Genomic DNA, 15,749 nt, shown 5'->3' with positions numbered 1-15,749 from the left:
TTCTTGATTACCTGGGAGAATAACATGAGGGGCAAAGTAGTCCAGGAGAACTGGCTGTATTTTAAAGAAGCCTTATTGAGGTTGCAGGAACAAACCATCCCGATGTATAGAAAGAACAGTAAATATGGCAGGCGACCAGCTTGGCTTAACAGTGAAATCCTTGCTGATCTTAAACACAAAAAAGAAGCTTACAAGAAGTGGAAGATTGGACAAATGACCAGGGAGGAGTATAAAAATATTGCTCAGGAATGCAGGAGTGAAATCAAGAAGGCCAAATCACACTTGGAGTTGCAGCTAGCAAGAGATGTTAAGAGTAACAAGAAGGGTTTCTTCAGATATGTTAACAACAAGAAGAAAGTCAAGGAAAGTGTGGGCCCCTTACTGAATGAGGGAGGCAACCTAGTGACAGAGGGTGTGGAAAAAGCTTACTCAATGCTTTTTTTGCCTCTGTCTTCACGAACAAGGTCAGCTCCCAGACTACTGCACTGGACAGCACAGCATGGGGAGGAAGTGACCAGCCCTCCGTGGAGAAAGAAGTTGTTCAGGACTATTTAGAAAAGCTGGATGAGCACAAGTCCATGGGGCCGGATGCGCTGCATCTGAGGTTGCTAAAGGAGTTAGTGGATGTGATTCCAGAGCCATTGGCCATTATCTTTGAAAACTCATGGCAATCGGGGGAGGTCCCGGATGACTGGAAAAAGGCTAATGTAGTGCCCATCTTTAAAAAAGGGAAGGAGGAGGATCCAGGGAACTACAGGCCAGTCAGCCTCACCTCAGTCCCTGGAAAAATCATGCAGCAGGTCCTCAAGGAATCAATTCTGAAGCTCGTAGAGGAGAGAAAAGTGATCAGGAACAGTCAGCATGGATTCACCAAGGGCAAGTCATGCCTGACTAACCTAATTGCCTTCTCTGTGGATGAGGGGAAAGCAGTGGACGTGTTATTCCTTAACTTTAGCAAAGCTTTTGATATGGTCTCCCACAGTATTCTTGCCAGCAAGTTAAAGAAGTATGGGCTGGATGAATGGACTATAAGGTGGATAGAAAGCTGGCTAGATCATCAGGCTCAACGGGTAGTGATCAATGGCTCCATGTCTAGTTGGCAGCAGGTATCAAGCGGAGTGCACTAAAGGTCGGTCCTGGGGCTGGTTTTGTTTAATATCTTCATTAATGATCTGGAGGATGGCATGGACTGCACCCTCAGCAAGTTTGCAGATGACACTAAACTGGGAGGAGTGGTAGATACGCTGGAGGGTAGGGATAGGATACAGAGGGACCTAGACAAATTAGGGGATTGGGCCAAAAGAAATCTGATGAGGTTCAACAAGGACAAGTGCAGAGTCCTACACTTAGGAAGGAAGAATCCCATGCACTGCTACAGACTAGGGACTGAGTGGCTAGGCAGCAGTTCTGCAGAAAAGGACCTAGGGGTTACAGTGGAGGAGAAGCTGGATATGAGTCAACAGTGTGCTCTTGTTGCCAAGAAGGCTAATGGCATTTTGGGCTGTATAAGTAGGGGCATTGCCAGCAGATCGAGGGACGTTGGTGAGGCCTCATCTGGAGTACTGTGTCCCGTTTTGGGCCCCACACTACGAGAAGGATGTGGAAAAATTGGAAAGAGTCCAGTGGAGGGAAACAAAAATAATTAGGGGTCTGGAGCACATGACTTATGAGGAAAGGCTGAGGGAACTGGGATTGTTTAGTCTGCAGTTGATAGCTGCTTACACCTACCTGAAAGGGGGTTCCAAAGAAGATGGATCTAGACTGTTCTCAGTGGTACCAGATGACAGAACAAGGAGTAATGGTCTCAAGTTGCAGTGGGGGAAGTTTAGGTTGGATATTAGGAAAAACTTTTTCACTAGGAGGGTGGTGCAGCACTGGTATGGGTTATCTAGGGAGGTGGCGGAATCTCCTTCCTAATAGGTTTTTAAGGTCAGGCTTGACAAAGCCCAGGCTGGGATGATTTCATTGGGGATTGGTCCTGCTTTGAGCAGGGGGTTGGCTAGATGACCTTCTGAGGTCCCTTCCAACCCCGATATTCTGTGATTCTATGATTAACTTACTGGTTACTCAGAAGTTCAAACAACACAGTTCCCTTAAAGTGATCCAGCCTCAGGCCTCCATCCAGGTACCCACATCAAATATGATGAAAATTTCTGTAGATCTTATTTCATCTTATAAAAGAAAAGGTGCTACCAGTCCCAAGGGATCAAACACATTACCTCCCAGATTAATGAATGTTTCAGATTTTACCCAAATATACGCTACAGCCAATTCTTATTAACTTAAACTAAAATTTATTAAAAAAGAAGAGAGAGAGAGAATGGTTAAAAGATCAATATACATACAGACATGAGATCAGTAATTCATTGAGGTTCAGATTCATAGCAGAGATGGCGAGCTTTGTAGATGCAAAAAGTTCTTTCAAAACTAGTTCATAGGTCAGTGCTCTTCATTATTTTTAAAGTGGGAGCCACTTTGGCAAAAAACCTTCAATGTGAGAGCCGCATGGAGCGGGGCCGAGGGGTTCAGAGTGTGGGAGATGGTCCAGGGTAGGGCAGAGGGTGGGGTGCAGTAGTGAGAGCTCTGGCTGGGGATGAGGGCTGGGAGGCAGGGGTGAGTGGTTCAGGGTGCAGGAGGGGGCTCAGGGCTGGGGCAGAGGGTTGGGGGGTGGGGGGGTGAGGGCTCTGTCTGGGGGTGCAGGATCTGGGGTGGAGCCAGGGATGAGGAGTTTGGGGTGCAGGAGGGGGCTCAGGGCTGGGGCAGAGGGTTGGGGTGTGTGGGGGGGTGAGGGCTCTGTCTGGGGGTCCAGGCTCTGGGGTAGGGCCGGGGATGAGGAGTTTGGGGTGGAGGCAGGCTGCCCCAGGACTGAAGCCAGAGGACTCCCCCCAGCCCTCTCCCTGCTGGCAGGCACCACAGGAGCTTTGGGGGAGGGGGCCTTCTCTTCTCCCTGCCGACAGCAGGGAGCTCTGGGGCCGGGGGAGAGGCCCACAGCAGCCCTGTAAGGCCCGACTTGCTCTCCTCCCCAGTTCACGCCCATCCCCTACCTCTCTCCTCTCCAGGTCCCTGCTGCGTGGCCCTTCAGAGCTGCTGCGCGGCTATTTATAGCCTGCTGTGCGGCTGCGCAGCTTAGAGGGAACTTAGGGAGCCGCATTTAGGGTCGATGGGAGCAGCCACTGGCTCACGGGCCTTGCAATGAAGAACATTGTCATAGGTTGTAGTCTAATGTCCAAATCTCATATTCAGGGCGTACCCGCATAACTGGGACCTCAGTCTTGTGACTCAAACTTCCCCTGATGAAGCCTAAGCAGATCTGGGATGTCAGAATCAGGACCCAACGATCTTTTATACAATTTCATGTTATCTTTGACAAGTTGGGGTTTCCTCGGGGAACAAAAGGTAATTAGGATGACTTTGAAGGAGGTCCTTAGCTATACAAATTAACATAAAGCCATTTTCTTTTTCCTCCACCATTCACAGTACATTTCAAAGAGAGATGAATACCAAGATATCCTGTGTTTAAAATTCATTTAAATGATATCAGAATACAGCATAGACAGGGATTGTTGATTACATTATGGACCCTACTAGTACTCATACATATGTAATTACACAAAAACACAAACATCATCTCCCCACATGGCTTTTGCCGGGTATTTATTTTGCAGGATGTTTAACCCTTTCTAGCCATGTGTCACAAGGAGATTAAGGGGGGATATGATAGCAGTCTTGAAAGACTGCCCTAAAAAAGATGGAGAAAAGTTGTTCTCTCTTGCCACAGAGAGCAAGACAAGAGGCAATGGGCTCAAACGATAGCACAGCAGATTTAGATTAACTCTCAGGAAAAGCGTCCCAACTTAGAACATAGGCTAATGGAACAGGCGCCTAGGGAGGTTGTGGGAGCTTCTTCACTGGAGGTTTTCAAAAGAAGGCTGGATAGACATCTGTCTGGGATGGTTTAGACACAACAAATCCTGCATCTTGGCAGGGGGTTAGACTAGATGTCTCTTGTAGTCCCTTTGATTCTATGATAAGAGGGAAGTGGGGCGGGTGCTCTGCATGCAGAGAGGGGGACAGTTGAGGTGTCAGGGACAGGAGGGGGAGCTTTGAAATAGCTCTGGCTACACCTCAGCAGTGTGAGCTCATTCTCTGAGAGTGCAGCAACGTCAATAGCATTCCTCAGTGACATCTCAATACCGGACATTTGCAGGGCTGCTATATGGTCATAGATGTGGTGATGGTTCGTAAATGTTTGTATCGCATCTTCCAGGATGGATGCAAGTTTTGGTAGGGTGGGGCTGCCTCCTGGGGGGTGGGGTACTGCTTGTGAGTCACCTCAGTGGAATATGTGCTGTGAATTCTTCTTGAAGAAGAAACAGTTACTTACCGTTAAGTGGTCGGGCAGCGTTTCTCAAATGTGGCCACCAGGGGCTTTTCTCATGGCCACAGCCTCCTGGGCTGTGATGGCGGGAGAACGGGCAAAGTAGTGGCCCTTCCCCCTCCTTGGTGCTCCTAGATGAACTTGGTGTTGGTTGCTGTGGCTACCAGCAGGGGTTGGGCCCTGCCCCCTCTGGAGACACCTGAGGCACGATGCTGGAGGAGCAGGCAGCCGGTGGGGCTCAGGCTTTGCACGTCAGCCCCATGCTCTGGCCACATGGCTTCTGGCTCCTTCCCTGGGCCGCATCCTCTAGTCACAGGGCTTCGGGCTCTGGCCGTGGGGCTTCAGGCTCCAGCCCCCCGCTGCCTCCCAACCCACCCCCATCACCCCTGGCCCCTGCTGCCTCCCCCAACCCTCCATCCAGGGCTTAATTTGTCCCCGGTTTGCCAGGGCTGAATAAGTCTGCTGTGAAAAGTCATACTTGTATGTTTGTTAATGGCACATTTCACAATAGACTTGCTAGCTAGCAATAAATAAATTACAATGATCCGGTGTGTCTATGTGCACATTTATTTGGTTTTCCTAAAGTTAATTAAGTATTTTAGGAAAAAGTTTGAGAGCGGCCACCAGCAAGAGTGGATAGCCACACTCTGAGGGCATAAAAAAATTTGTCGTAAGAACCCCTATGCCACAACCACCCTCCATCGTCTTGTACTGAAGTCTGCTCCCTGGGCGTTCAGTGCGACCAGGGCAGCGTCACGTCATAGAGCCAGAGGAGGGGCTATGAGCACAAGGCCAAGCGCTGCCGCTACGGGTACTGCTTGGCACAATTCTCCAGTTCCGGGGACTGGGCACACACACACCTACATGGCATACACCCTGCAGCACATCTCAAAGAACCAAGTAACCATTTCTCCCCTGCTCTGCCGCAGCTCCGTGCGCAGCCTCAGGAAGTCACTTAGGCGCCAGTGAGAGCCTCAGAACCCCCAGGCAGCTGCTGTCTGAGGCTGAAGGTTCCCCAAATCCCTCTGCACCTACATGTTTGCTGTAAAAGCTCCCTAGGAGCCTAATTTTGTGTGCACAAAGCCTCACTCTGGGTATCTGGAGGCCTAGTTCACACCTGTGCCCCAACGTGCTCCTCAAGCCAGGGGAAGGTAAGTGCTGTCCTGCCTATCTTGCTGGCAGTGCCTGCTCAGATACACAGTCTCAAAGCACACCTAACAGCTAGTGGGAAGTGGCACAAGCCCCCCTTTGGCCCAGCAGTTAGGGCACTCCCCCAGGGCATGGGAGACCCCAGTTCTACTGCCACCTGCTGAGAAGGGTTTTGAGCAGGGCTTCCCCACCCTAGCTGAGTGCCTAGCTACGGGGCTAGGGGTGCTCTGAGGGGACTCTCAATCTGTCTTGTTGAAGCTGTTTCATTTTGTGTCAATAATTAAATGTGCATCAGGCCAGAGAGAGCATGGGAATGACTATGGTGCAGGGGTCAATCGAACCAGGTGAGTGATGTAATCTCCAGCCTAAAGGGCATAAAGAAGGCCACCGCCTCCTCCCGCAACCCCATTTTGTATGGCGTTAGGTGTGCACTGCCTCGGTGCCTAACTCCCTGAGCAGGCTGGGGCTGAGCGCTGAGCTCCTGTCAGCATCTCCCCCCCAGCTGCCATGTGTGGGGCCCATTCTGAGGCGCTCGTGTTCCCCATGCCTCCTACAGGCAGGCTGTGGATTCCATGGGGCAGGAGGTGACCTCACAGCAGATTAGCTAAGCGCCTTTGTGTAGCTGGCCTTAGGCTCACTGCTGTTGCTCTGTTTCCCAGCTGTGTGGGGGAAGAGCACTGCCCTAGCGCCTGGAAAGGGGGGGGGAGGATAATGATTAAAGATTGTGAGGCTCACACACTACAATGAGGGGGCAGATCGGTGTCTCAGGTAGATAAAATATATATTGCCTGCAACAGGCCGGCCGCAGCTCACAGCCTCAGGCTATTTTCTCTCTGTGGGAATTAAATGAAAGAGGAGGTGTTTTTGAAAGAAAACTGGACAACTCGCACTGAGATCATGGACAGGAGTAATGACCCCTCCCGTGGGGACCAGCAGGTCATGACCTCCTGACTGCTGGGATGAGTCGCAGCAGTACCTGTTACTCCAATATGGAGCAGCCCCCAAAAGGGTCAGAAACACTTATGCTTTCCCAATGGGTTACACAACTATTTGCAGTGTAATGCTGGGAATCAGGACTCCTGGGTTCTATTCCCAGCTCTGGGAGGAGACAGAGTGGGGTCTACTGGGATAGCGCAGGGGGTGGGGGCTGGGAATCAGGACTCCTGGGTTCTGTTTTGATTCTGGGAGTGGAGTAGGGTCAATGATTACAGTTGGGCGGGAGCTGGGAGTCAGAAATCCTTAGGTTTTCTCCTGGCTGTGTGAAGGCAATGATGGTCTAGTGGTTTAAGCAGCAGCTACAGAAAATGCAGCCAAGCACCTAGAATGGACAGATTGTTGGCAGTGTGGCTGCAACTTGGGCTCTGTGATAATACAGACCAAGGGTGCAATCCTGGTACCTTTAAAGTCAAAAGCCTGAACAATTTTTTCTATTCCAAACCTTTTGCAAAAATTTAATTGAAAATATTTGTTTTAGAAATTTTTTTATTTTCATTTATTTAGTTTTGGTTTTTCAGGATTTTCAGGGTGTGGGGCTGTGGGGCAGGCGTATGGAGCATGCTGTCGGAGAAAAACTCAGTTCTCGCTTTTTCGTTTGGGTGCAGCAAAATCAAATACTTTATTCTTTCTCTAGTAATTACAATAGAGGGAGGGAGTGCCCTAGGACACAGGGTCGCCCCAGTCCCAGACAGGTCTCTCAACTGGTAAACAATTACAGCAAGCATTTATACCTTTGTTACAGACAATAACTAGCAATAATACAGACAATAACGAGCAACAACTGCATTTTGTTTATACATAAGCCATCCTGCTATCTTATTTTTCTCACTTCTAGGAAACACCAGTCTACATATTTGGTTATCAGTTGCAAGGTCGTAATAACTTTTTACACAGTTCTTTCCCTCTCGCCTCACACCATCCTCACTTCTACAAGTCTCACGTCATTAGGGTTACAGTGGGGCCTAACTCTTGCTAACTATTAGCTTGACTCTTGCTAACTGACTGACATGCATTAAAATCCCCTTCAAATCCTTGTTAATTCTTTCCCTACTTCCACACTCCCCCCTTTTGTACTTCTAGTACAACAGATATTTTCAAATCTCTATTTGCATTAAACCATGGATTTCAGATTCTACATCAGATGTTTCAACCTTAGGGGTTTTCATTGGATGTAATGACAATGCATGATTAGCATGGACATGAAAGGTATTACTATTATTACGTCTTTTACAACAACAACAATAACATAATCCTAAGCTAACTAACAACACTACAAACAATAACATTCCCATAGCAATAATATAATGGGGTTGTTATACAGTTTTGGTCACAAAGCACAATACATCATACTTAGTACATAAGTGGTGGTTTTAACATACACACAGCTATCATTAACTTGAAAAAAGTAGGTGTCCTGTTGTGACGGAGCGATTCTGGCGGGACCCAACTGAGAGTGCCAAATCAGGACCAATTGCTTAAACAGGGCAGTTACAGCCCTAGGCTGGGGTTTTTCCACCTCTAAGGCAAACCAAACCAGCCAGACAAAAAGGACTTTGGTCTCACCCCACTGGCTAACCACAAGTCACACAAGCAATTTCCTTAGACACTCCAGTCTCCCAGTATCACCACCAGTGCACTCGTCCTGGGGATAAATGGTTATGAAAACCAACACCCCAATAAAAGAAAAAGGTTCTCTCAATCCCAAAGGACCAAGCCCCAGACCCAGGTCAATATACACATCAGATCTTACCCACAAATCACGCTGTTGCCAATCCTTTAAAATCTAAAATCTAAAGGTTTATTTACAAAGGGAAAAAGGTAGAGAAGAGAGGTAGAATTGGTTAAATGGAATCAATTACATACAGTAATGGCAAAGTTCTTAGTTCAGGCTTGCAGCGGTGATGGAGTAAACTGCAGGTTCAAATTGAGGCTCTGGAATACATCCCCCAACGGGATGGGTCGTTCAGTCCCCTGTGTAAAGCTTCAGTTTGTAGCAAAGTCCCTCCAGAGGTCAGAAGCAGGATTGAAGACAAGATGGAGATGAGGCATTAGCCTTATATAGACTTTTCCAGGTGTCAGAATCCCTTTGTCTTCACTGTGGAAATTTACAGCAAAATGGAGCCTGGAGTCACATGGGCCAGTCCCTGCATACTTTGCTGAGTCACAAGGCGTGTCTGCCTTCTCTCCATGGGTCAATTGTGTAGCCGATGGCCCTTTAATGGGCCATCAAGCCAGCTATGCCGGGCTAACATCAGCTTTGTCTGGGACACTTCCCAGAGGCAGAGCATAATACAGAATACAGACATTACAGAGCCAATACTTATAACTTCAACTACAAAATGATACACAGACATACAGACAGGTATCAGAGGGGTAGCCGTGTTAGTCTGGTTCTGTAGAAGCAGCAAAGAATCCTGTGGCACCTTATAGACTAACAGATGTTTTGCAGCATGAGCTTTCGTGGGTGAATACCCACTTCTTCGGATGCAAGCAGTGGAAATTTCCACTGCTTGCATCCGAAGAAGTGGGTATTCACCCACGAAAGCTCATGCTGCAAAACATCTGTTAGACATACAGACAGCATAATCATAACCAGCAACCCAGAACCTGGTCTTAGACACCTTAGATGACCCCCTTTACCTAAGGTTTGGTGCCACTACAGGACCTTGGTTGCAACCCATGTTCTATATGGTCCCCATTTATATCAATAACGTCACACCTGTCAGGATAGTTCCGTGTCCTCTACCCTTCCAGCAAACGTTATCATGAACAGTGACAACTTCCCCTGGCTTCAGTTTATAGATACACTGAGGCTGTAGGGGTTCTAACAACTAAAATGTCCATTGACTCCCTATTCCTATCCAAAATGTCAGGTGTTATTCTAGGGGCACTGACTATAAATCAGTTAGGTATATCAGGTGGTCTAATTTCCCGGATGTCTCGGTAAATAATTCAGTCCCACATTCATCCTCCCCATGGACCCGTCAGGATTCGGTATGTGGGAGCCCACACCCCCCTAACCGGTCCAGATGCTTGGAAGAAGCACTGTGAACGTCCACATTTCCATCCAGAAAGTGTCCAAGTATGTCTTCTTGACCACAGATCAGATGGTGCTCCTGATGCGTCTGTAAGGGCAGTGGGCCAAGTCTGATGCTCTAGATCATTCCAAATGGCCATCAGCTGGTCATTCAGGAAATCCTGAATTTTTAAACATACTAGATCCCACTGCAATGCCTTCCCAGCCTCAGTGATATTCAATACCATCTCTGTCAGTAACTTCTGGGTCATAGAATTAAGGGTGGAAATGACATGTAACTCACCAACTCCAGCCTGTACTTGGGTTAGCTGAGCTCCAGAAATAAGGCTAGTGGCCTTTTCTACTTGGCCCAATTTCTCATCATGTTCTTGGCTTTTAAGAATCTGAGGGTCCAGTTCCAAATGGCTGCTGCACTGTTGGCCCCAGCCCACAGGGATCTGGTCAGGTCCCTCTTCTTCCAGAGGAAATAACCCAGGCTCTCTGTTGTGCTAATCTAATGGCAGCCCCTTGTGAGCAATTTGGGTATGTAGAAGTGATCTGGAAACTGGATAAGGGTAATGTCATTTAAAATCCAATTAGGGAGGGCAATACATGCTGAAGGATTTATCCAGAACACAGGGCACAGCCTGTAGAATAACCCCCAAATTCTAATCAATACCACATTTCCAAGCAGGGGTCCCACAAATTTCTTCCTGCCAGTGTATAATTCTTTGTTTCTTCACCAGGATCAGTTCTTAATGTCCTTTCTGGTCAGGAATTCCTGGACTTTGGCAATGTCAGTGGAGTGAGTGTTTCTTCTTCTTTCCCAAAACAGTTGAGGTTCAGCATCCTACAGGGGAGAGGTTATCAGCACATCACCCTGTAATGGTTTTGCTTCTTCTAGAAAAATTCAAAGGCACAGTAGGTCTGTCAGTGGACAAGGGAGAGGTAAACTAGCACTTCACCTGTCCTTTTCCCTGCTGTCCAGAAGGCACAGTAGAGCTAGAAGAAGGAATAGGCTAATCATCAGTAGGAGAATCCTCCCGAGGTGGAGGGGTCTTTTTGCAGTGAGAATCATGGGTCCAGGCAGGTAGTCCTTGACACTTCACAGCAGTGTTGGTGGTTAACAGGACTTGGAAAGGGCCTTTCCAGCGTACAGCCAAGGCAGTCTTTCATTGATGGATCTTTATGTAGACCCAGTCTCCTGGTTCCAACGAGTGGCAAGGTTGCACAGGATCCTTCGGTAGTGCTTCCTTCACCTGTGTATAAAAAGACTTAACACATTTCATTAGTGCCTGACAATACTTAAGCATTATGTCATCCATCAAATGAATGTCCATCTGAGCTAGGGTTAGTGGGGGTGCAGCTGGTAGTCGCATTGGGCGTCCTGTCAAAATTTCATGAGGGCTGAGTCCAGTCTTTCGATTGGGAATGGCTCTCATACTCATCAGTGCCAAAGGAAGGGCATCTGGCCACTTTGAGTTTGTCTCAGCACAAATCTTGGCCAGTTTATTTTTTTAAAATCCCGTTCTGGCGTTCCACTGTCCCAGCAGACTGTGGGTGGTGAGGGCAGTGAAGGTTGTGCTGGATCTGCAAAGCTGCACATAACTCCTTTACAATTTGTCCAGTAAAATGAGTCCCACAATCACTGTTGATACTCACAGGGATGCCAAAACGTGGTACAAAATCTTTAAGCAGAAGTTTCACAACAGTCCTGGCATCTGCTTTCCTGCAGGGAAAAGCTTCAACCCAATTGGTAAATACCTCAACTAAAACTAATACATATTCATAACCACAACATTTAGACATTTGAATAAAATCAATCTGAATATTTACAAAAGGTCCCCAAGGAGGAGGGTGGGCTGCCCGCTTAGCTTTAACAGCTTTACCAATATTGTGCTGTTGACAAATCACGCAGTGTTGACAGTAGGAATGTGCTACAGATGGGAAACTGGGTGCACACCAATCTCGGTTAACTGCAGCAACCATCCCCCCTTTGCTCACATGTGCCATTCCATGGTATATGCGAGCGAGATAGGGCATTAACATCTTCGGTGCCACCAGGCGACCATCCGGGGCACACCAAAGATGATCAGTATGTAAAATGCATCCAGCAGCACTCCAAGAGTGTTTCTCCATTCCTGATGCTGCCTCCTGGATCTTAGCCAGATCCTCAAGGGAGGCTAGTGAAGGCTGCTCAATTAGGACACAAGTATGTTCAACCTGAGGTACGGAAAGGGCCGCTGCTTTGGCTGCAGAGTCTGCCAAAGCATTTCCACGAGTAACTTCATCATGAGGGGTCTTGTGAGCGGTACATTTAACAACAGCAATAGCTTCCTACCATCCCCAGCCCTCTGGCTAGAAATCTGAGGTAGCCAGAAGATCCCATGTATAATATGGGGAGTGGGTTAACTTTTCATGTCCTTGCTTCCAAAGACTGTTGGTATGCAAATTTTAACAACAATTTTCAATTAACAATCTGGCCAATGAAGTTTCTTTTTCTTACTTAAGGAAATGTATTAGACTTTAGTATATCACATTTTCCTGATTTATCCAAACACTTTATATTCCAAAGTTGAACAAGTATCTGCATTTTAATCCTTCTGTTTGATTTTTTTAAACTAGACCATCCTACGAAAATATTAAACACAACAATTCTGGCCACGAGACAAACACCACAAGACAGGACATAGAACACAAAACATAATTTCTACTGTGCCAGTAAATGCATGGTACGTTGAATGCTGTTCAGTTGGCATCAGTTTTCTCTGATTATCTGAAAGACAAAAAACAGAGGTCTACCCCTTCTGGGCAGTCAATCATTGCTTAAAATATACAAATACCCTTGTTGATTTCAGGCAAAACAGAGGAATTACCCCATATTTTCTTGTATGTGTTTCATAGGCAGCCCAGGTTTCAGTGGCTTCTACCTTATCAGTTAGATAATTTGCTTTAATACAGTTGCTTTCTGGCTTGCTTCTGGATCCAAAGCTATTCACAGCTTAAAGATTCTTACCTTAAAAGGGACATAATTAACTTTACCAGAATTTATTTACAAACATTTCAAAAGACACCAAGAACTTTCCTCTTTAGCATTTTTACAAAGTTTAACTGCTGTTTCCTCCAGCAACTACAGAGTTAACTTCTCACTTCCTTAAATCACTTGCTTGTCTCCCAACAGCCACTTTTATCAACTCAAATCACCATTTCAAGTATTGTCCTGGGTATTTGAAATCCCCATGCTTACACTTACTCACTTCTTCCTTCCACTACACCCACAAAATTTTCCAACCTGTTTTCCAATCTCTCTGTCTGTTGCCTGCCCGCCTGGGCCCGGTCCTGCTTTTCTCGCTGAACCGTCCCTTCCATGGGCACCGGCTTGTTCCACTACCAGTTTAGCTAGGAGGGTGGGCTTCTCAACTAGCCCCCACCCTTCCTGGTCTCTTCTCTTAAACATTCTTACTCACAAGGCTACCCGAGTCCTCCCTCATGAGGCTTGCCACCTGGGCAAAAACACATGGCCCATTGGCGTTTAACTATTCAATTTCCTCTTGTGGTATATGCTGAGCACAAATGGTTAAATTTTAACAAGTCCCTGAAGGACCGGTACTTGCTTAGCCAAGGCTTCCTTTTCTAACTGGAAGTCGTGTCTCAAGGCCTGCAACTTGCCCTGGGCACAGGTTTGAGTTGCTGCCTGGTTCATGATCTATGCTCTTAATTGCTCAATTCTAGTTATCAAGTACACATCTCTTCCCTTTTCTCCAACTACTCTATTGCCCAGTCCTGCTACAACTGGGGTAGATCCACCTGCCACCCTTCCCAGTCAACCAGGGTGGAAAGAGGAATGCTAAACCCCTCTCCAGTTCTCAGATTTACTGCGGCTGAGAGTGGGCACACGTTTAATCAAGCAATCCTCAACATATAACACCAACAGTACCAAACAAAGCAAACATAAAATAACAAGGGTAAAACAAATAGATGGTGTAAATTCTGCAGAGCTCCCCCATTCTCAATTGCTCACCAAACTGTGACAAATTTCTGTTACCAATCTATCCCTCATGTCAGGTGATCAGGCTGACACTGCAGGACGTTGGGGAAAAATAAAGAAAACACACCATATAACCGAATTTTAAAGCTTCATTAAAAATAATAAAACAACAATGGAGAGTGTTGGGAACGCTCCCACATCACTCAGGAAAAACATGAATGCCCCAAGCCCTAAGCCATTTTAATACTCACACATGTCCAGACTGGCCACGTCTGTGTATAACGTTCAGAGAAGGGGAATAGGTGGACGGGAGATTATCCTGTATACAGCTTGTCCAGAATTTCCAACATGCTTCCGCTCTTGGGAGGGCTGTTCTTTTACACCCTGGACTCTCCTGCGGTGTCTCTTTCAGATATTCCAGTCCAGGTCGGCTGCCTGTGGCTTCTCCAGTGTCACCAAGCCACACCGGCTCCGGGGTCGCAAAGGCACACTCTTGGATCTCATTGGACAGTTAAGCTTTGCAAATGTAATCTCAGTTCTGTAACTTGTATTGCCTTTGGTTTGCCTCTGTCTATATTTCTTTCACAGCCAGCTGGGGCCGAAAGCAGTTTTTCTTTGTACTTAGCATAGTCTGCATTGATTCTTGACCTTGAATGCAGAGCAACTTTCTCTTTATCTCTGGGCCAAGCTGAATTTCAAATTAACCCGTTCCTAGACAAATTACTCACACTGTGTCAGAGGCTTTTTTGGTCATTAAAAGCTCCTCTGAGATGTATGATCTTACCTAGATTGAAGGTACCTTCTAATGGGCATTGTTTAGATAGATTTTCACGCGTGTAAAGATTCCAATTCTCTAAATACCTGCAGGTTTTAGGACCATAATGTACGTACATGTAATATGCTGGGGTACCCTTAGGGGGTGAGGTGGAATGTTTAGACTGTCCCTCACCCATTTTCCACTTACACACACAGGGAGGGTGCCCTGTCCACGCTAGCAGCTCATAAACTAAGGATCTTTCCCTACAGGGTACTCTCACAGGAGAGACTAACGAGGATGACCATGACTCTCCTACACCTCCCTTCAGCAAAGAGCGTCGGTTAGTCTCTGGGAGACGGCGCCGCTTACTCTGATTGCGTCCAGTGAGATGATCAGACTGTCAGTAGCCCACACAGAAAGGAGAGGGGAGGGAAGATGGGTTCACATGCTCCTAGACCCAGGTAGCTTCCTCGCTGGACGATGCCAGGCTGAGTCAGCCCACCATGGGTCGGATCTCCTAAAGATCCACTAGTTACCGGGCTTGCGTTAGAGTAGTCCTGGTCACGAGCTTTCGCTTCACAGGGTACTCTGGGTGTCTTCCGGTAACCATCATTCACACTGGTGTACACACACACACCCCAAGGCCTTTATTTCCTATTACCATGATGCATCTTTACCTTACGTCCGGACCCAATACCATGAGGCGGTATGACAACCCCTCTTCAGGCGGTAAAAACCCCTCAGCACCGGTGCATACCTAATGCATTTACCTATGCATTACCTAATGCATTTACCTATGCATTACCTTGTTGGCCAACTCAGCAGTTCCCAGTACTGCTATAAACTAACCTTGTTGGGGCCTTTCCCCAATACCACTTGCATCTGATCTTGCTGCACAGTCAATAAGTTCAGATGGCGTGAGCCCAACAGAGACAGACGTCCCCACGGACAGTCCTCCTCCGATACCCCAACAGAGATTTCAAAAGCTCTCATACCTCTCATGTGGCACCATGGGGTTTGAAGGGGAACAATCTGTAGTAGCTGTCTGTGGGTCCATGGGCATTGCCATCCCGGACGAGCCCCTCAAATTGTCGGAGAAAAACTCAGTTCTCGCTTTTTTGTTTGGGTGCAGCAAAATCAAATACTTTATTCTTTCTCTAGTAATTACAATAGAGGGAGGGAGTGCCCTAGGACACAGGGTCTCCCCAGTCCCGGACAGGTCTCTCAACAGGTAAACAATTACAGCAAGCTTTTATACCTTTGTTACAGACAATAACTAGCAATAATACAGACAATAATGAGCAACAACTGCATTTTGTTTATACATAAGCCATCCTGCTATCTTATTTTTCTCACTTCTAGGAAACACCAGTCTACATATTTGGTTATCAGTTGCAAGGTCCTAATAACTTTTTACACAGTTCTTTCCCTCTCGCCTCACACCATCCTCGCTTCTACAAGTCTC

The sequence above is a fragment of the Mauremys reevesii genome, linkage group 25, assembly GCF_016161935.1.
Source record: "Mauremys reevesii isolate NIE-2019 linkage group 25, ASM1616193v1, whole genome shotgun sequence".
NCBI lineage: Eukaryota > Metazoa > Chordata > Testudines > Geoemydidae > Mauremys > Mauremys reevesii.
Note: the sequence above shows the minus strand (reverse complement) of the source record.